The sequence below is a fragment of the Narcine bancroftii genome, chromosome 14 (genome assembly GCF_036971445.1).
Source record: "Narcine bancroftii isolate sNarBan1 chromosome 14, sNarBan1.hap1, whole genome shotgun sequence".
Taxonomy (NCBI): domain Eukaryota; kingdom Metazoa; phylum Chordata; class Chondrichthyes; order Torpediniformes; family Narcinidae; genus Narcine; species Narcine bancroftii.
The window spans coordinates 56,549,039-56,571,798 of NC_091482.1; the positions used below are offsets into that span (position 1 = coordinate 56,549,039).

Consider the following 22,760-nt stretch of genomic DNA (forward strand, 5'->3'; position numbering starts at 1 on the left):
TAATTAGTTCATTCAATGTCTGGGAGAATACACATCCTCTTTTTGAAGTCAAGGAGGTCACAGTGAGCAAGGCACAACGTGGATCTTAATATGATTGTGCATTGGAGGTAAATAAGTACTTGTGGGAATGCATATTTAGGCTCATCTTTTCCAGTTCATCAATGGTCTGTTCCCTCAACAAATGGTCACACATTTTTAATTCATCTGTGCCAATATCAATAAGGGATCAGTAATCAAAGTTTATCATGACTGAATCAGATACCACAACATCATAATGACTTAGCCAACTCTACACATCACTTGAAAAATAATCTTTCAGGTAACAACTAACAACCTCTGGTAACACACACAATTGTCCCCGATCTTCCATTCAGTGTTCAGTAATTAATCATGATTTCTTTCATAATGAGTCAAAAGACAAGGATTCTCATTGACATGTAGCCTTGCCTCGAATTCACTGCACAAAGTGGAATTGAATCATCTCAGCAACACCTAATAAACTGGCTTTTTGTTTTGCAAGAAAAATTAAATGACATTTACTGGATGCATTGATGGTTATCGGCAATGATTATAACAGAATCGTACAGCGTAAACCACATTTTTTAAAAATTCCTTTATGCCAGTTTTAAAAAAAGGTGAATACAAAACGACAATGAGAGGTAAAAATTATTTTAGTAAAGAGGTGCAGAATAATAATTTTAGCCAGAATCCTTTGATGTGATTTTCTTCAGATGCCTGACCCTTTAGCACTTAATAAGTAGTTAACCTTTTTATCCCATCACAGAATGTTCGAACACACACAAAAAAGAGCCATTCAGCCCATTCGGTTCTGGCTTTTTCAAGTCGTCTAATCTAATCTCATTGTTCTGATGGATCCTTTCCCTTTGGCAAGCAGTTATATTTTCCCCCCACCAAGAGTTTTAGGGTAGAAAACAAGCAGAAGCAAAACAGTGATCCACTTGAAATTTTTGACCAATCGGGGGCAAATGGCATTGGTAATGGAAATCAGCCTGATGCCTCTCCTTTTATCACCTAGTTGTTATGAAGATGTACTCAATGGTAACAATAAATCAAAATAAGCAAGCATGTACTACCACCCGGAATCATTCCCACAGTCCATATAATTTTCTTTAAAGTTTATGTGCCATTAGGCACCCCAACTATATTCAAAGAGCAATGGATTTCTTTCAGTTGGTCAAACAATATTTGGGAAAAAAATCAACTAATTTTTAACCAAAAAGTATTTCTACTTCTTGGTAATTGATCCAATTGATAGCAGAAGTCAACAACTCCCATTCCATCCATTTGGGATTCAGCATCCAGTTTGGTGATTGATGTTTGAACTTGGGGAACTGTCAGAAATTGCCCCGATAAGGATTAATTACCATATAACTAATATGGTTTATAGCAAGCAAGCTACGTCATGAGTTTTTTTTTTAAAAACAAAAAACGCCATTTGCTTATTAGTCCAGCACAATTTTTTTAAACATACATTTTAATTAAAAGACAAACAGTCAGGATGACCGTTGACTTGCCACAAGAATATTCATGTTCATAGCTCAAATCTTTCCTGAGCCAGACACTAATATTGAAAGCATTGCGAATTAGACTTCTTTTGACAAAGTCAACTGCTATAGATAAAACATGAAGCCATCATAAAATGCCAACAGGTAGACAGTAAAGTGAGTGACACAGTTATAAAGATTATCGACAGTACTTCCATTCCACCACTTCCAATATCAGTCTGACATTTGTGTTTGATCTTATTTATTGATCTGGCAAGGGAATCTTTATTTCCCAGGAGTTGGGTCATAACAACTGAGTCATATGTAAGCCAGAGCAAATAGGACAACAGTCTCTCCTTGGCGAACATCATTTTTGTGCAAGTCTACAATTTACCAAATTTAAGTTAAATTCAGATCAAAATGGTGGGATTTGTACTCTCACACTCTGGAGAGCTGGACCAGTACTACTGCAACCCCATTCATTACCTGCAGTATCAAAAGCTTCAGGCCTGACGACGCACCAACTGGAAAAAGGTAACGTGCATCTTGCACAACTGCTACAGGTAAAAAAAATACAGAAAAAGTCCAAAATTCCAGATGTCAGAAATCCAGACCACCCAAGAATCCAGACTTCTTGAGACACCTCCAACTTTACGAGCAAGCTTTTGCGTGCTTACGTATGCACCACAGAAGTCACGGGAATAAATGATTACATTTTTTTTGTACTTTGTATCTTAAATGAAAAATGTTTTGTTAATAAACTAATCAAGATTTACCCGTTTATCTCCATTCTCCACAAATTTGAATAATAAAGTACTGTCCAAGAAGCCAGAAAATCTGAACCGACCCAGTCCCCAAACAGAATTTTACTGTCTGAACATACCCAAAGTATATTTCAGAAAAGAAAATTATTAAAATGTCTGGCTCAATACCATGCATTGGTGAGCATAAATCCAATCAGGTGGTGGGAATCCTCCTGAGTCAGGTTGAATTTGGATTCTACGGCAAGACTAGTGTAGTTTATTGTTGTGAAATACTGCAATATGCAACTGCCCTTTGTTCCTTGTTAGATTTCCTCATTCTAGCATCCCTCGTTTCATTTTATTTCACTTGACTTTCTCTTTATTTGTTAATAACCCACTTATTGCTACTGATAAACCAAGTCCAAGTAACCACAACATAATCCTTTTACAAGTAAAATTTTCAGTACAGTTAATGATCTGCAGCAATAATATGTTGTTAGACAAGGCAATATAAAAGATATCATTTGGATCACCAGTGGAGCACATGTAATGGAGGCTTGAACGCTTCAGAAGATTATATGCCATGAGACAATATTTTAATTTGAAATAGAAAGTTGAAATTTTAATTTAAACAATACAGCATGGTAACAGGCCCTTTCAGCCCATGCTACCCAATTAACCTACAACCCCGATACCTTTTGAAGGGTGGGAGGAAACTGGAGTCCCTGGGGAAAATCCATGCAGACACAGGGAAAACGTACAGTCAGCGCAGGATTCGAACTCCGGTCTAATCACTGGCATTATCACAGTGTGGCACTAACCATTATGTTAACTAAGCTGCCTGTAAAACTCCACAAAGAGTACTTGCCCACACATTTATTCTCTTCCAGGTTTCTCCACATTTCTCCCCCCCCCCCAAGAGATTTCTGATTCATATTCACTACCAAGAGGCGTGGTTAGCATAGCGGTTAACGCAATGCGCTTACAGCGCCAGAGACCCGGGTATGAATCCCACGTTGTCTGGAAGGAGTTTGTACATTCTCCCCATCTCTGTGTGAGTTTTCCCTGAGTGTTCCAGTTTCCTCCCACCCTTCAAAACATACAGGGGTTGTAGGTCAATTGGGTGCAATTGGGCGGCATGGTCTCTTGGGCCAAAAGGACCAAGCTGTATGTCTAAATATTAAAATCTCACATCATCATCGCATTGAGCCTTTTGCAAATGTTTGATCCTTTCTGAAAGGTGGTGCCTGGGCCAAACTAATGAATTGCCTCCAAACCAGCAATTCAAGAGTTCAGGAATTCCGTAGACCAGGACTTGTTAATATCAGGGACTTAGCCCCCCTGCTCCACTCTCTACACATGGTGGTGCAGCCAAATTCAGTTCCGATGCAATCTATAAATTTGCAGACGGCATCAGCGCGGTTGGCTGAAAAACAGGAAACAATGAGTCAAAGCGTAGAATGGAGAGCTAGAATCTCATTGTGTAGTGCTAGAACAATAATCTTGCTCTCAACTTCAGCAAGACCAAGGAGCATATTGTGGACTTTTGGTACAGGAAGCCAAGGGAACTTGCACCCGTTTTCATTGACAGGATGGCAGTGGAGTTAGTTAGTTCCTTCATGTTCCTTAGGGTCCACATACGAGAAGATCTCTCCAAGAGCCAACATATCAAGGCAACTATGGGAAGGCACACGAACACCTTGACTTCATAGTTTTTTTTTAAAAACACACCTCACAGTAACAGGCCCTTTCAGCCCAGGAGCTTGTGCCACCCAATTAACCTGCAACCCCCAATGCATTTTGAATGGTGGGAGGAGACCCATAGCCCCCAGAGGAGATGCATGGAGAACGTACAAACTCCTTGCAGACAGCGCGTGATACAAAGCCTGGTCCCAATTGCTGGCGTGTTATCAAATCTCTACAGGTGTACAGTGAAATACTGACTAGTTTGGTAACTTGAGTGTCCAGAAACACAGAAGGATGCAGAAAGTAGCAAAGCAAGCCAAGTCCATCACATGCATGACCTCTCATCCTTTCAAGAGATCCATGTGAACCACATAAGGGGACCCTTCATTACCCTGGTCACAACCACTTCTCACTGCTAGCTTCAAGCAAGAAAGGACAGAATCCTAAAGTCTAGCACCTCAAGGTTCAAGATGGGGGGGTGGGGGGGGGGGGTGAAACACAAACGTCTACAAGTGCAATGATTGCAGTAAAAACACACAGAAATGCTGGAATAACTCAGTCAATCTCACAGCATCCATAGGAGGTAAAGATATATTACCAACGTTGAGGAAGGGCTCAGGCCTGAAATGTCAGTAATAAATCTTTACCTCCTATGGATGCTGTGAGACTGACTGAGTTACTCCAGAATCTGTGTTTTTGCCCCTGGATTCAAGAACGGCTTTTAATCCAACAGGTATCAGATTCTTGAACCTTCCCATATTACCCTAATTATAAACTAGTCTGGGACCAACAAAAAACTTGCATGTGCTCAACTGAAACTTCATTTCTTCTCCTGCATTAATTGCAACTGTGAGTATTTATCTGTTCTTTTATATTTATTAATTCTTTTTCTGTCTCAGCAGGTTGTGGACATTTAATGCAGATGGTGCATCTTGTATAACTCTGGGGCTGCAGCAAGTAAGAATTTCTGTGCGTCTGTACATTGGGCTCATGTATCCAACAATAAACTCTGCATTTCCTAACATTATTGCACTGCATCTTTGATGCTCTAATACACCCGAAAGTTGTGTGTTTGTTTCTACTGGCACTTTCTGTGAATTGCTTTTAAGAAAATAAATGACTTGCTTGAAACATTATGCAGTAACCAAATTAAGGAGTGAAATTAGATTGCACATTTAGGAAAAAAATTTAGTCATAATGTAAACTTAAAGCAAAGCAGACAAGCTCCCACTTGGACCTCAATAAGTCTGCTGAGTATCCACAGGGAATGCTTCATAATTCCATGTAATCAGGATACAAATAAACAACGCCATTGACACATCGCTTTCTGGGTTTTAGTAAAGAAAGAAAGTGGTAAAAACTGATTACTTAATAGATGGTTCTCGGCATTTCTGTAAATATAAGTTTAAAAGAATTTCGAAATCTGAGATGACCGTCAGCAATTCTCGTGCACCCTAATATTGGGTATATTTCAAATGCCTGGCAATCATTCCTGCTTGGGGGTGAGGGATCAAGAATCAGTGTGTAATAAGTTACTGAGTTAATTAAGCAGAATCAAATCAGAAAAGAAGAAAATATGAACATCTGAGAGATTCGCCCAGCTCTTCAAGTCTGGCGCGCCATTCAACATGATTATGGTAGATCTGCACTGATCACAACTTTTCTCCTACACTAGTTTTCTAATAGCCCTCAATTTCTCCACCTTACAAATATTTATCTCGCTCCACCTTAAATACATCCATTCATGGCCTCTGTGGCATTCCAAAAATTCACTATTCACAGAGAAAATTCTATGCATCTCGGTATTAAATAATTGACCCATTGCTTTGTCCCCTGGTTTGTGACCCTCCCTCTTATGAAAAGATATCATATCTACCTTGTTCTTAGCATTTTAGATACATTTCAATAAAGTTATCCCTCATTCTTATAAACTTTTGCCACTGTGCTGGAAAGAACAAGTTGTGTCCAGAGCGGTCACACAATGGCACAACTGGAACAACGTGGTCCAAGTTCCTCTGTAATCTTCCAGGAGGAAGATTGCTTGGCGGGGTGGGGGGGGGGGGGGGGAGGGTTGTGGGGAAGCACAGTCCATCCAAGTTGTGAAAAATCACTTTGGAATGCAAAGCTGACTCATGCCCAGAAGTGCATGACTGAAAGCCTGAGCACCTAAAATAATCCAGAAATAACGGCTATCATTTTCACTCCATTACATGTGTTGCAGAAATAAGGTGTGATGGAGCAGAATTTCTTGGTAGAGTTCACTCTTTCCTCAAGGAAGATTTTAATTAGTCAAATAAACCACAAAATCATTGATTTGAATAGATATTAAATTGAAAAATATAAGCATTAATAAAATGACGCACTTTCAAAATGACTAAATTATAAAGTTATTGAATTAACACCAAGAAACACTATTTTGCAAACTGAACAATTTTTAATTTTCTGTTCAAGAACTTAAAATAGACATTCCTTTTAGATTTCTGTGACCTTCAAAATACAGCATCAAGTGTACAACCCTTACACTGTATATATTCAAGATAAAAAATGTCTGTATGTATTTTGGTCAGTATGGTTTATAGGGTGAAAAATTTTTTTAAATTTTAAAAAGCGTACAATCCTTGACTATGACAGAATTAAAACTCAAAAAACAATTACATACAATTACATTATATTCAGAAAAGTGCTCATTTGGTCAATTTTGATTGCAAAGTCGAGAATTTTGTTGTGCAAGTGGTCTCTAAATTGCACAAATAGCACAAAGAAACAAATTGCAACTCTCTTGCTGGCAGGGTCGATCACTTCAGAATCCACTGCAGCCAAATCAGCCGTTTCATAATGAAGCATCTTCCTTTAGTGAGTTGCTACTGATTGATTTCATTAGTGCTTTGCTTGTGCTGGCAGGTGTGGAGAGCATTAACAGATTTGGAAAGAAATATGCTCCTCGACACCTGCTAATTGAACTTGTAGCTTGATGACATAGCTGGAGGCAAGAAGAATGAATTGCACTACAAAGTTCTGAAGAAACTCAGCAGTTTCCATCTTGTCAAAGGGCTCAGGTTTGAAACATTACTTCTTTCTATGGATGCTGTGTGACCTGCTGAGTTTCTCCAGCACTTTTGTATAGTGCATGACTTAGCTGGAGGTATCAGCCTATGGCTTAAGCTCTTAACAAAAGAACACTGAAGAAATCGGAGTATGCACAAATAACTTCATTATCAATTTGCGTGATCATAAATAATGTAGGTTTTCAAGACTACCCATACAGGAATCTGTTATAGTTCAGAATCAAATTTCCACAACTTTCAACCCAACAGCATCCACTAGGAAATAGAAATGACCCATTTTCCCAATTTCATCACAATTCATACAGAAAATTAACATGCAAGGTGCCATTTTTTCTTACCCCAATGGCAATTATTTTCATTTCCCTTTAAAACAATACAGCCTAGAAATTATAGTGCTTTGGAATGCTCGAGTTGAACTGAGCCAACTGCTCCATTGTAAACCTGTTGCTTCAGTTAACTTCATTTCTGATTAAGGTTTTGCTCATTTTCACGGCCAGCTGTCTCTTCCAAAACTCATGTGGAAGGTGGAGCATGGGTCGAATTGGGACTGTGACCACAGTGCAGGTAAAGCCAAGGGTGGAGGGGTGTAACAGGACGAGGAGATTGAGGGCTGATGGGAGGACGAATTCCAATACTAACCTTTGTTCTGTAGATGGAGAGGAAGGGAGAAAGCTGAAGTGTGCAAGCACATGGGATGATAGACAATCAATTACCAACGGATGGATTTAAAAAATTGGGGGTTGGGGAGGACAGGGGTTGGCCAATCACAAGGTCAGAGCAGGGAAAACATAGGGTGAAGAAAGCAGATATAATCAAGAGCACATCTGGAGATTAGGGGAGGGAAGAAGGGACAGTCTTGGATTAGGTACTTTTAAAGTGAAGGGAATGGTGGCAGGGATGCAAGGATCCAGAACCCTGTTGTTCTGGACAATGACCAGTGCCCAGGTTCCAAAAGTAGGTCATCACAAGCAATGCGCATATCCAGGTAACAAGAGTGAATTACCACACCGAGTGCTGGAGAAACTCAGCAGTTTCCACCTTGTCGAAGGGTTTGACATGCTAGTCACCCTTTACTTTCTATAAATGCTATGTGACCTGTGGAGTTTCTCCAATACTTTGGTGTACTGCACGACCCCAGCATCTACAAACTTCCTTGTTTAGTGAATTACAACAGGAAACACCCCATGAGATGTCCCAAATGATGCCAATGTCATGGAGAAGGTCATTTTAAATGTTTTACTGAACTGAAAGCAAAAATTGAATTCCTTTTGTTTGGGGAGCAATAGAATTTGCGATGTCACTGGGTATCATACACAATTGTAAATGAAACTAAGTAAATTCCAAATCAAATGCAAACTCAAATTCAACATTCAAATCTAGCACAGTGATGTACCAAAAATAAGCACAGAAAGCTGATATTGTGAAATTATCAGGCTTTTATTAACTAAAGACAGGAACTAGCATCAACCTAATTGAATGATCGAAGTGAGAGAAAGGGGAACATGCAAGGGCCTATGGGTAGGATCAGTCTCGGGAGGTGTGTCCAGCTGGCAGCAGCCAATCATGGCGCAACATTGGTTTACAAGGCCTATGTTTTTTTTTAATTTTTAACTTTTTAAATTTAGACTTACAGGGCCTTCCAGTCGACAAGCCCGTGCGGCCCAAATACACCAATGGGCCTACAAACCCCATACATTTTTTGGAGGGTGGGAGAAAACCAGAACACATGGAGAAAAAAAAAACACACACACGGTCATGGGGAGAACGAACAAACTCCTTACAAGACAGCGCCAGATTCAAACCCGCGTCCAGAAGTTGCTGACTGCTGCACAACCCCTGCTGCCCAGTTTGCACATCCTGACTTTACCTTGAGATAATGGCAGTGAACTACAACAGTCTGTGTGGAGAAAACAGTCCCGAGATATCCTTTGAAAAGGAATTCAAGGATTTTGACTCTGGTGCCTTGAAAGAATGAGAAAGCCAGTCTTTGGAGGCATGAGAAATATTCAGTTATTATTTTTAAATGGATAAAATATGCAATCAATTATTGCTGAACACACTCAATATTCCTTTGTTTTACACGAGCATCAATGCAGCTCCAGCCATCTGTTGTTAGTTTCCAGCTCAGTTATCATGCCACAAAGCTCAATTAACAGGTGTAGCTTTGTTCAGATATTCAACCCAACCTTAATTTGTTCCACACTCCTGCCAGCACGAACATAGCACTAATAAATTCAATCAGCACCAAATCAATGCAGGAAGGTGTTTCAGTACATATATGAACACATTATTACCGTTCCCATATTGTGAGAGCTGTGCACATCAAAGTTAATCTGCATGCAAGAATACTTGAGGGGCAGGAGGCCTTGTATCTATATTACGACGACGTGACACATTGGCAACTTCTTACAATTCTTTTAATTGTATTCAGTGGAGACATCATGACTGTGTTCATGTACTGTGTTGTTCCGTGCCCATAATTGAGATGATGTAATATTTATTTTCCATTCCATTTAAGTTGTCCACATCGATTATTCCTTTGATTTGTATCTGAATGGAATAAGCTTAATTTTTTTGGTGACTGTTGACCCCTGTGTAACAGAGTGCAGCCATTCCAATGCACATCTCATTTTTTTTTAATTCTCAGAGACCAGCTAATTTCTCTTGGGGAAGGGAGGAGAAAAAAAGTTTGTAAAGGAAAGAGCGTAAAGGAATGTAGTTATCCAAGAACAAAAGGTTGTTCTTATGCAACATCTCTACAGTTGTGCCCCTATCACAGTAATCACACAAGAACAATACATTAGCCTCGCAGCCTCCGATTTTTCTCCCATACCAAGGTGCCAAACACCTACCCCAAAGGTAGACAGTATTAAAGTATTGTGGAAATTAGGGGTTTGTGGTGCAGGAGAGAAAAGATTGGCAAAAATTCCTTACCGAGTGATTTGTCATGCAATACATTACAGCAAGAGGGAAAACTAGACATCATAATTCAAAAAAGCAGAAGTTCCTTTCTTCCTCATTATACCTTTTATAAATTGATCTTTTTATAAATATTCAATATCCTTGTATTCTGGTGAAATAAGGTTTGTGGATTAGACTTTGTACGAAATAATGACAAAAACAAATGAGAAGTTTTTACTCTTTTTCTTAGACAAGTTTTTAAATATCTCATTCCCCCTGCAATATTTAAATTTTAAATTTAGACATACAGGCGCCCTTTTGGCCCATGAGCCCGTGCTGTCCAAATACATTCAACTGGCCTGCGACCTGGTACATTTTTGAATGGTGAAAGGAAACTGGATCCCCCGGAGGAAACCCATGCAGACAAAGGGAGAATGTACAAACACCTTGCAGACAGTGCTGGCGCTGTATCAGCATTGCGCTAATTCCTACGTTAACCATGCTGCCAAATCTAAAAAAAAATCAGTATTTTAACATATTTTTAAATTTCTTACTCTGCCCTCAAGTTAAAGAATACAATCACTTTAATGTTATCAAGACTTGCATTCATTTAACAAGATGAGCATGACAGGACAAAAGCTGACACCATCGAGATTAGAAAATAGACCAGATTTGAGAAGGTGGGAACATCTGTTCAAAGCCCATGCTGGCTGTAAGGAGTTTGTATGTTCTCTCTGTGTCTGTGTGGGTTTGGCTCCAGTTTCCTCCCACCATTCAAAACGTACTGGGGGTGTAAATTGGGCGGTACCAGTAGTGGCCTGTTACCGTGCTGTACCGTGGCCCACTACTTTAGTTTGCCATCATCCACATTGCCCATCCATCTGCATTAAGATGATCTGGTTTATGGAAGAATAACTGCACGAACATGTTCTCTGCAAAATGGTGATTGGGTCTTAGGTCTTCTTTGGCTTGGCTTCGCGGACGAGGATTTATGGAGGGGGAAAATGTCCACGTCAGCTGCAGGCTCGTTTGTGGCTGACAAGTCCGATGCGGGACAGGCAGACACGGTTGCAGCGGTTGCAGCGGAAAATTGGTTGGTTGGGTGTCACAAAATACCTAGAATGCTTTATTGGCTTGGTGACAAATAGCTAAGTCCTTTCAATTTTTTTTTGTAAATTTAGACATACAGCACGGTAACAGGCCACTACTGGTACCGCCCAATTTACACCCCCAGTATGTTTTGAATGGTGGGAGGAAACTGGAGCCAAACCCACACAGACACAGAGAGAACATACAAACTCCTTACAGCCAGCATGGGCTTTGAACCCCAGTCCAGTTCCAATCGCTGGTGATGTAACCACTACGTCAACCGTTGCCCCCCCACTATTTTTTTTTTTAATTTGAATAATCAATTCAAATAGTCAATTAACCAAGATTTTTAAAATTTAATTAAGCACCTTAAAATATCAGAAATTAATTGGAACTGAGTAAATGAAGAAAAATAAGTGAATCATCTACCTATTCTTGCTATTTTATTCAACACAATTAGCCCGCAAATTCATCAAATGATGGGCCGTGCTACTCAGATGAGGCAGAGAGGGCAAATACACAATCACATCAAGTCACTAAGTCAGGTGCTGATTTGAAAACAGCGGGAGATCACAAATTTAACTGACCAATCCACTTTCCCTTCTTGAGGTTCCCACTGCCAGCCACATAAATTTTAAAATAAAATGTAGGGATTTAGCTTGGTAACAGGCTCTTTTGGCCCACAAGCCTGTGCCACCCAACAGTAGAAGGAAACCAGAGTGCCTGGTGGAAACCCATGCAGACACGGGGAGACGTACAAACTCTTTTCAGACAGCGCGGGAATCAAACCCCTGTCCCTGGGTTCTGTAACAGTGTTGCGCTAAATGCTACACTAGTCATGTGCCCCAACTACCCTTACCCTTGATAACATACCTTTAGCACAGAACTGAACTGTTAGCCTGGGGTTTCTGTTCTGAAGTAGACACGTAACCTTTTCAAATGAAATGAACATACAATTTAACCTCTGCGTGGAGAGATCAATTCTGGTTAAGGTCTGCATTGGGAATCTGCGGCAAGTAGTGTTATCACCGACTTGATCCTATTTCACTTGTTCAGTTTTAGGAGTAACTTTTTGTAATACTCTGGCTGCAAACACATTATGCAATTGAGAATGATAAAATTGTCAAGGATTGACAGAAGCAAAGATCTCCTGAAAAGAAGAATATGAATAAATTGATGTTCACATTAGAATGAAGGGAGTTAAGTTTTTTTTTAAATAAGATCATAAATTGGGATCAGTTACTGAGACACAACAGTAAATATCTTTTAAAAAAATACACATTCCTAAATTATTCTGATGACTGAATTAATTAACATTAAATTTCAGTAAAATGTCTAGTTATAAAAACTAGCTGTCATGTTAAATCTTTGTCACTGCCTGAAAAATATTCAGTTCAAACATACAAACGCTGACAGATAAAATCATTAGCTTTCACATTTAAATGGAATAGATATGACATCTTACCTTGCAAATGTATTTGTTTTGCAAAATTCATATGAAAAATGGCAGAGGATCTTGTCGGACTGTCTGAGAGGGCAGACAAAACTTTGATTCAATGTTCTATCTGCTCTTCTGACACTGCAGGATGTTCTCAATGCGGCAATTATTCGACTGGAAGAAAGGCACATCTCTTTCACCAGTTGATGCACATAGCAAGCAACTTAGCTCAAAAATGTGTTTTTTGGAAAATATTAATTAACCAAAGAATCTCTGACTTGAAGCAGTCTTGGGCACAGAAAACTGAAACCAATCTCACCGTCATGACAGGGAAACTCATCTGCCAATCATAAATGATCCCCCAAAAAAATCATGTTACCTATTATTTTGCATCCATTAACAGTGAAAAAGATTCAAGGACAGTCTCTATTTAATTCCTCAATACATGGTCAAATAACTTCCAATCTTACTTTGAGAATATTATTGGTCTTCAGGAATGATTTATCTATCCTTCAAAGGAATTGACAATGTTCAACACTGTGGGTTTTTTTTTAAAAAGAAGGAAATGAATTTGATAAATATACAAAATGATGGGCAAGTTTCTTTATATCGTTTTTGTCAATGGAAAAATTAACGTCATATTCTACAATGCAAACCCATTGTTCTGAGGCAAATCTGGTTACCTAAAGATGCAATCTATGTTTTACAGTCTGAAAATAAGGTCATAAAATCCTCCTTCACTTTGCACTTCTATTACCAAGATAAAATAGGTAGCTATATAATTCATTTCCATCACCAAATAAGACTCAACCAAGCCTGAGAAGTCAACATCATACAGAAAGCTACATTGATCACTAGTGTTGATGTAAATCATAAGGATCGGCAGGTGGAGTTTAAAGCATCAATTTGTGTAAAGATGGCTGATGAAGTCCACATATTCAGCCAGAAGATTCATAAAACTAATCTGCTTTTGGTTTTTTTTCCCACCTATGTCTTCTCATTATTGTCTAGTAAATCCTAGTGTCGCCTCGACCTTTCCCAAATATGTTTTTTTCATTGAACTGGATTATTGCTATTTTCCCCATAGCAGAGACAATATTGAAAACTTCACAAGCACCTTCAATAAATGCAAGTCCATACTCACCGACAGTTTCTTCAATGTTATTCTAGGAGCTCATTTTCAGACTTTCCCCTCACCCATTGTTGGTAATGGACATTGCAAAGCCATTAAGCAAATTCAACACATGGGCACAACTTATAACAAGCCTTGGGATAGGGATTGTATGAATAAAAATCATCAATCTCAAGATAATTTTTCTTACAATCCTAATGAGGTAGAATTTCAAGCTCCAGAATTCTTGCAGACCAATGGTTAAACTCTTACTGAAAACAAAATGCCAGTGGTGACAAAACAACATTCAAATTATATTATTGTTCTCCACAACATTATAATCCATTGAAAAAAATCTGATTTTTTTCTTTGTACAGCTACAAGTGATTAGAAAATCTAAACATTTTCTGAGATGATGTTTTAAAACAAAAACACAATGCTCTCCTTCCCCTTTGGAAGAAGCCAAATTAGATGTGAATCTCAAAATGGCTATTTGATCTCTTAATTTGGGGGGGGTAATTGGTTCAGAGGCCACAACCCTGGTTTCATGATCTTCTTATGCTTAGAAGCAAGAGAAAATATGCAAAAAATCTCCCATATGTGCAATGTTTTTTTAAAAATTGCAAAAATTAAATTTCTGTCAAAATCAAATATGTGCAGAAACACGCAAATCAATGCATATTCTTTTCTTCTTAAATAAAAAGTTCAATGATGGCACTCCTATCAGTCAGCCCAGACAGACTACAAAGAAGTTCACAATGTTTGTCAAAGGCCATCTCAAGACTTGGATAAAGAGAGAGAAAAAATCTGTAAATCAGACCCTTCTGAGAGATGGGACTCCTGCCAAAAATAAAGATGCACTTGGGAAGTCTTCAATGTACTTTAATCTCAGCTCAAAAGTTCCAAAATGGTTCAACAGGACTGGGTTTCTTCTCCTTACAAAATGGCAGAATCTGTGAGATACAAACTAAACTCTCCAAGCTTTGTGAACTTCTAACTCTTTTTCTGTTCAGTTGACTTCCAATTTTGCCACACTCTCCTTCATTTCTTATTGAATTGTGGAACAAAGTATCATTTCAATTGAATTTTCATAGTTTCACTCTACCAGTCAGTTCAATACCTCCCCACCCCCAAATCAAACAATTAAACCACAATATCAACTTAATTCTACTTTTATTTATGATGTCCTCACATAATTGTGCGTACTTCAAATATTCAACTCCAAAGAATGATCAAACATCCCAAATCTGCCTACTCCCATGGACATTACTCATTTATGATCAAGCACATCCCCATTAAAAAAAATCTCATCTTCACCTCCCATTACTTGCACAATCTGCTCTGCACCTGTGCACATTTCACTCTTTCCTCCCCTCTCTTCCTTCTCCTATAACCCTGTGCAAAATGCAGCCTTTCAAAGCACACTTAGTATTCTTCAGGGAATATTGGCAAAACATTGACCAAATAACGATAAAACTCAGAATGAAATAGCTCATTTATTACTTTCCTTGCAAATTTCTGATATTCCTTTTTTGAGCATTGAAAAATAATGCCACTGAAATCTTCAGTGGCTCGATTTAGGACACAAAAGATACCAAAAAAATACATTTTTCTCCCTTGCACACATTCCCAAGTTTGTTGATTTCAATGGAAGAGGCAAACACCACAGCATCTTCGTCTGGTTCTGAACACGTGTGGGAATGTAATCCACAGATTAACAATATAACAAGCAGAAATAAACGCAATAAAAAGAAATTTTGACTGGGTGAATCATTGCCTTCCAGTGTTCGTGTTCAATTTCAATCAATTAGTTAAAAATGTTCACCACTATTTAATTATTTTTTAGGCTTGCTACTCACTTCTTTCGACTTTAAAAAACTCTTTATTTGTCAATTCACTTTTTTCATTATATTCAATTCAGACAAAACTACAAGATCTTGTGGAACTTGAAAGGAATGACTGAGGGTCTTCATTTCAAAACTTGGTTGTAAAGAGAAAAGTCCAATATTCTTAACAAAAAAAATTTAGTTTCAAAAAATGCACAACAGAGGAGAGAACTGAAGAGTTTATACAAGCTACTCCTAATATGAGAACTACCTCCCTCCAAATTGCTTCCAATGAAGGTTAATAGATAAAAATCAAGATAATGGAAGAGATCTGGAGACAGAGGCAAGTACCAAGGTGATTTTTAATGACTGTTCTTAAGGGAAGGAGTGTGATGGCCATATAAGAGTGGACAGTGAGCAGCTGTAATCAGCATTCAGGGAACTTGAAGAGTTCACACTGTGACCAGCAGAGAGGTCATAGCAAAGCGAATTAAACACATGTAGGCTATGGAAAAGCAAAATCGATAAAAAGAGGTGGTGACACAGCATTTGTAGCTTGGAATTAATTAAGGAGAAGGAATGAAACACTGGTTAAACCCCCCCCCACAGGTCTTGCCTCATCACTCATCAAGGAACCAAAGTAATTTTGAGCACAGGTTTTAGTCCAGAATTTAGTTGCAAGAATGTAAATAACTGCCGAATAAATTCCTACCTGTGCAGATGACACGAGAACCTGGTCAGAAACAGAGCATTAATCGCTCTTGCTAACACTTCCCACCAAATCAACATAACAAAAAAAATAAGGGGGGGGGGGTGGAAAGAGAGAAAATCAATAATTTGTACTGGATTGGTAAAAACTGAGCAGATATATTGCTGAAAAGCAACTCAATACAGAAGGTTCCGAAGAACATTTAAAAAACAAAAAGGTCAGGAATGAGAAATGACCCCAAGGTGAGGTGGGGGGGGGGGGGGGAAATCAAAGAAAAGCATTGAAACAACTGATTCAAATCTATTTAAAAGTAGTTTCTGCATTAAATGCTAACTTTTTATTTAAGCAATGTTATGGACTCTGAGCGGGATTTGTCAGAAAGCAACACTCGGGCATGTTTAAAGCTCACAATAATTTTGCTCTCTGCTGCTTAAAAAAGTGATTGGCTCATTTAACTCGAATCTCAAGTCAAAAATAAAATCAAGAAATAAACTAATTGCCAAATTTGCTCTATGAGAAACTGAAGGAAATCGTTTGGCAGCTTCCATGGGTAGAAATAAAATCTCAATTAAGGGTTGCAACCCTAAACATTAGTTGCCCGTTTTGACCCAAGGGTACTGGGAAACCCATGAACTTCCTCCAGCTTCTCATTGCTCACTCAAGATTCCAGCATCCACAGTTTTTGTGTTTCTCTTTTGCCATATCTGCTCTTCCATTTGAAGCAACAGTCCATCCACCTACACCGTGTTGAATTATCACAAAGTCGTGCGATGGATGGACTGCAATTGGAGGTGACAATATACTTTAGTCAATCACATTGTACTCCCATGGCTCCCGGGAACATTTTCCCCCTTTAGTTCCACTGTACAAATTCGAAAACCAACTCACAGGACAAACTCCACAATAATAAACAGTTGGGCTTTGGAAAAATTCCACCTACCCCAACCCATCAACTTGACTGGTCATTCCAGGATTAGCTGCCGATTGCTAAACACCCTTGAGAAGAGGGCGGCAAGCCGTCTTCTTGAACTATCACACTCCTTAAGAAAGGACAACCAGCAAGCTGAGGGAATACCCAATGTGGTCCACCCTTCCAAAAGGTCAGCTCATGCAATGATCAATCACTGTATCACCAGTCTCCTAACAATCACTTGAATGTTCATTGGCATATTTCACCCACTGTCCAGGACAGTGGTTCTCAACCATTTTTCAGTCTTCAGCCCACCTGGTTTCCAGCCTAACACGTCATGGCCCAAGATTGGCAATGACTGTACAATATTTTCCAAGTCAAAGGCAGCTCCGTAAGAAACACATCTTTATCTAATTTAAAGTATTTTATTTAACATTTTTAAATACCCACATGGAAACATACTGTCAATGTTGCTCAGTCATTGCCACTTGTGGGCCACTGCACGTTAGGCCAGAAGCCAGGGGTACGTTGACCAAGAAAGGTTGAAAATCACTGATAGGGTAATTGTACTTCACTTGAATGAGGATAGCCTTTTCAATTATTACATCTCCCCCCCCCCCTCCCATTTAATTCATGAAACTTGCAAGCTTTTAACTATACATTCAGATGTCACCACAGAACATGACAAGACAGAGCCATTCATTGATGTTCAAGGTTCAAAAACATCAAGACTATTCATCAAATTTGCTTTAACGCAAAATTGCTCTAGGATATTTTCTCATTTTTTTTGAAAATTGTATTTATCACTTGTATCAATACCAAACAATTATTCAATTATATATAGATAATAATATTATTCAATACAAGATGATACAAAAACTTTTATATTTTTCCCCCAAAACCCCCTCCCCCAAGGAGGAAAAAAATACAAAACACCTAGACTATATATTAATCATTCATCATATTCTCTTGATATAACTATTATATCTCCTGATTATTGATTGAGAGGAGTGGGTGATGTGGATGGGTTTTTATTAACAAATTCCATAAATGGTTCCCAACCCTTATAATTTAAGGAATCAGATTGGGAATTTTTTATGTATTTTTTTCTAATGGTATATAATTTTGTATTTCCGTGTTCTATCTGTCCATTATTATAACATTTCCTATTTTCCACGTCACAGCTACACATTTTTTTTTGCTATCGCTGTTGCTATATTAAGAAATTTTTCTTGATATTTATCCAATTTCATTTTCACATCTTCTTCATGTATATTACCAAGTAAAAATATCCTCAGATCTTTTTGTATTTTTATCTTCATAATTTATCCTAATAATATACTCAAATCTTTCTAAAATTTTTCCTTTTTAACACAGGACCAAACTGAATGTACAAAGACTTCCTTATTACATCCAAAACATTTATCAGAATAAAATGAGTTTAATCCGTTTAATCTATATGGAGTATAATATAATTCATGCAGAAAATTATACTGTACCATTTGATATCTAAAATTAATTGTATTTGTTACACTCTCTTGGAACAATCTTGACCAAACTTCTTGAATTTGTATATTTAGATCTTTTTCTCATTTTTGTTTAGATTTATATAGTTTTTTTTTCATCCCCACAGTATCTTGTAATTTTATAAACATATTTGTAATAAATTTCTCAATTAATATATTTGTAATTAAATATTCAAATTGATTGCTCTGGCAGTCTTAAACTCGCACCTAATTTCCCTTTTAAATATATTTTGTTTACAGCATTAAAAAACTGTATTATTCGGTATTTCATATTTTATTTGTTCAAAAGTCATAAAAAAAACCTATAAAAAAATTCATTCTAAGGATATTTTCTTTATTTTAAAGCACAGGTTCCAGTTCCTGGTGAGCAATGACAGAAGGAGTTTTGTTGTAGCTTTCCTTTCCAGGCCTGTAAGGTGGCCAAACACAACTTCAGTTAATGCCTCAGCATGTATATCTGGGCCTTGGAATGTGTCAGTCTTCAGCATTCAATCCTGCACAGAAGCACTGGAAGACCAGCGGGTTTTGGGTAGATCACATGATCACAAGATTATAGGAGCAGAAGTAGGCCCAATAGGCCATCAAGTCCACTCTGCCATTTTAATCACCTCCCACTCAGCCCCACTCCATGGCTTTCTCCCTGTAACCCTCGATGCCCTGACTAATCATACACGTCGATCTCAGATCAGTGGGCATCTTTCATTGCATTGATAATTTCTAAAAGCAGCTGACATTTGGATCAGCATCCATCCCTGGGAAGGATATGTGGAGCTAAGGTGAAGGTAACCAGTTTCCACCCCTCCCCCTCCCCCTCCCCCCCCATCCCATCAGGACAGTCACGCAAATTTCTTACCATCAAGGTTTTATTGTAAATATAGCTTAGGCCAGGCTCTTATTGGTGCACTTTTGTAGCCCACTCTCACCTCTGTGTGGAGCACAGTCCTGTGTGAGACAATTGTTTGGGATGAACTTCAGGGAAGTCCAGTCGATCTCTTCCCAGACCTTATGGTAAGCACACAGTCCAGAAGGAGATAGACAGTGATCCTAACTCTACACTGAGACATTGGGAATGCATGAAAGTTGAGAACTAACAAAATATTTATTTCCTTTAGTCAAATTCAAACCTTCTTCCACTTTGTGGTCTTGAACCATTTATTTACACTTCCTGATGGCCTTCAGGATGATGAAAGAACATGACAGCAGAGTACAGACCCTTCGGCCTTCAATGTCATGCCGACCTAAAGATTTCTACCAAAAAAAGCTAAGTCCTTCCTACCTCATCACCCTCTTTTTATTCATCCATGTACCTAAGTGTCTCTTAATGCCCCTATCGTTTCGGCCTCCACCACGACCCCTGGCAATGCATTCCAGGCACCCACAATTTTCTGTGCAGAAAAACTTATCCCTGATAGTTCCCCTAAACTATCCTCCCTTCACTTTATACAGATGTGCCCTGTGTTTGCTACTCCTGCCCAAGGGGAAAAGGCACTGGCTGTCTACCTTATCTATGCCTCTCAACACCCCCCACTCCTCCTAGGAATGATTCATTTAAATTTAAACTTTCCATTAAGTCACCTCTCATCCTTCTTCGACATTATCTTAAAAAAAGGCTGAAGCAATATGCCAAGTCCATATTCACTGTATAAATAAATAGGTTCAATCAGAAATCAATGAAGTGGTAAATATTCTGGAAACAAGCGGTGAAAAATACCGACAGAAGACTCCTTTACATGTTAATCTCCTATAAGAGCACACAAAACAAGTAAGGAAAAAATATTCAGTGTGACAAGAAATCCAGGGAGTTTTAATTCCAATTACATTGCTATTTTAAAAATAGTATGCACTGACTGCTGAATAGAAATCATTAATGAACTACTCTAAAACACCAGCACTTAGACATTAAATTGCACACCACCATTTCATTCAAATAAATTCCCTCCCCTCGCTCCCCCAACCCAACCCCCTTCATGAAAGTATCATGCAGAGGCAACCAATTCCTTGTGCATCACTAGAAATGTAACCAGGCATACAGACATGAATCACTGTTGCAGTCTTGATACAGAAATTGAATGGTTTTTGTATAGCAGTATTGAAGGAGAGTCACTTTGTCCTAGGAGTGGAGAGACCATTGCTAGACATGCCCTGGACAACTCATGTATTGCTAAAGTTCATTACTTTCCTGATGAATTGCCCAAGTCCCTTACTTTATTCACTCTCCAATACCATTCTGAAGTCAATGTCTGAACCAGCCAAGACCTTATTCTCCCATTTGCCATGCTCCAAAAACAAATTTTCCTTTAGCCACAAATTATCCCTATCCAGATACTGTCAATTCTACCCCTTCAAGCCCCTAATTCCTGTTCCCACACACCCTTCAGTTTCAGTAGCCTTGACCCAACTCAAGGCAGTCATTCAAGCCCTCTTTCCCCCTCAAACATCCATCCACACCGGGCTCTAAAACCTCACTATTTCTCTCCCCCTATGCCTGTGCAACTGACCACAGCACAAAGTTTTGTTTCCTTTCTCCGCCTCCTGCCGATCACAGCCCAAAGGCTTCAGTGCCCCCATAGCCCCAGATTGGGGACCTTAGGACTCTGATAACCCACCCGCAACCAATCAAAACTTGATTAGAAACATGATTCCAAAACTGTGCAAGCAAAGTCTGCTCGAGACAAGGGGGAAGAGAAGGATGTACTTGAATTTGCAGGCACACTTGATTTATTTGGCAATGCCAGACAAAATCAAATTGCATTGAAACTTTCAGCCCCACCCCACAAAACTAATTAAGATGCCTTTAGCAAAACAGGGTTTGAGGAATTTCACAGTATTGACAACGGTGCCCTCCATCAAATGTAATAAATTGCATTTTCATGGGTCACACCTTTATAACACATTCAGCTAAACCTGTTTCTTCTTCAGTTCACAGCTATTAAAACAGCTCAACAATTAGATGGAATATATTCTGAATGAGATAGAGAGAGATTAAAAGCAGGGAGTCCTGCATTCCTTGAAATTGGAACGAGTCTTTCAGAGGACCTCAGTATACATTGAGAGAATGTTTGTGACTCTTCACAAGGGTAGCACTTCCTCATTTGTCATTGGTCTGCTGATTGGTTTGTTTTATCTGGATTGTGCAGTATGGTTAATGCTTAATCATGCACCATTTTATTTGAAACATTTTGACATCTCATATTTCCATAACTCAGTACTCACTCCAATGTAATAATCAATAAAATCAACAAAAAGAACATTTTCCCATATGCAACCAACATTTAGAAGGAAAACATAATGGGTTACATTTCGAAATATCCAAGAAATGCGACAGATGCCCACCCACCAAACTAGTTAAAACCCAAAGACTAAGTTTTCTCTAATTAAACATGTTTTCTACACAACAAGTTAATACACATCTTGATTCACTTTCATAAAGTTGTTATTATAAAATTAGTTTTAAGATGTCAGTGGAGAGCAGCCTATCAGGTTGCTGTTCTAATTATTACAATGTATTATCATTTAACTTCATATTTCTCCGAAAAAAGATACAAAGTGGAACACTTTAACACAGTGGACTAGAAATGTGAAAAGACCCAGGCTTTTGATGATTGATTCCAACATCTCTTTAAGTGACCCAGTGTCAAATAGGGTTAGGTTACACTTTTGTAACGATTACCATGTTGAAAAATGCTATATGAATCTAAATTCTTATTATAATTTGAGCCATAGACAACAATAATGTTCCAATTTTACAAAACAATGTAGCATTTAAAAAAAAAGATTAAAGGTGTCTGTATGAATAACCAAAAAATGTGTTATATTCATATTCCTTTTAAAACAGGATCAAATCTGCGAGTTGATTTGAAACAATTGGCCACCAATTATTAAATTTCCATTTTAAGAAAGAAATGCAAGAAATCCAAAGGACAAAAATGAGCAAATGCTGAGAAGCTCTTTCCTTGGTGATAATCTAGTTTCAACAAAGCATTTTAAGCAACCCAAGGGGAATCAACAATCAAATTCACTGAAAATTCCTTTCCCATATCTCTCTCTTTCCCTCCTTCCTTCTCTTTATTCCTCCAACATTCTACACTTCAAATATATTTTGCAAGTTTATTGAGCATCCTTCCAACTATTTCTGTTGATGGTCTACAAGCAACATACAAGATTTGACGCCACAAAGAGAGATAATACCATTATTTCATGACTTGTGAGAATGCACTATGAATAAATGGATTCTGCTCGGTTTCAGATGTT

General features: G+C 38.4%; 1 protein-coding gene across 11 annotated transcripts in view; it reads right to left on the bottom strand.

Annotated features, from left to right (window-relative positions):
• Positions 1–22,760, bottom strand: part of mef2aa (myocyte enhancer factor 2aa) — a 188,326-nt gene that overhangs the window by 150,991 nt on the left and 14,575 nt on the right. The gene's annotated exons all lie outside the window — the stretch shown is intronic.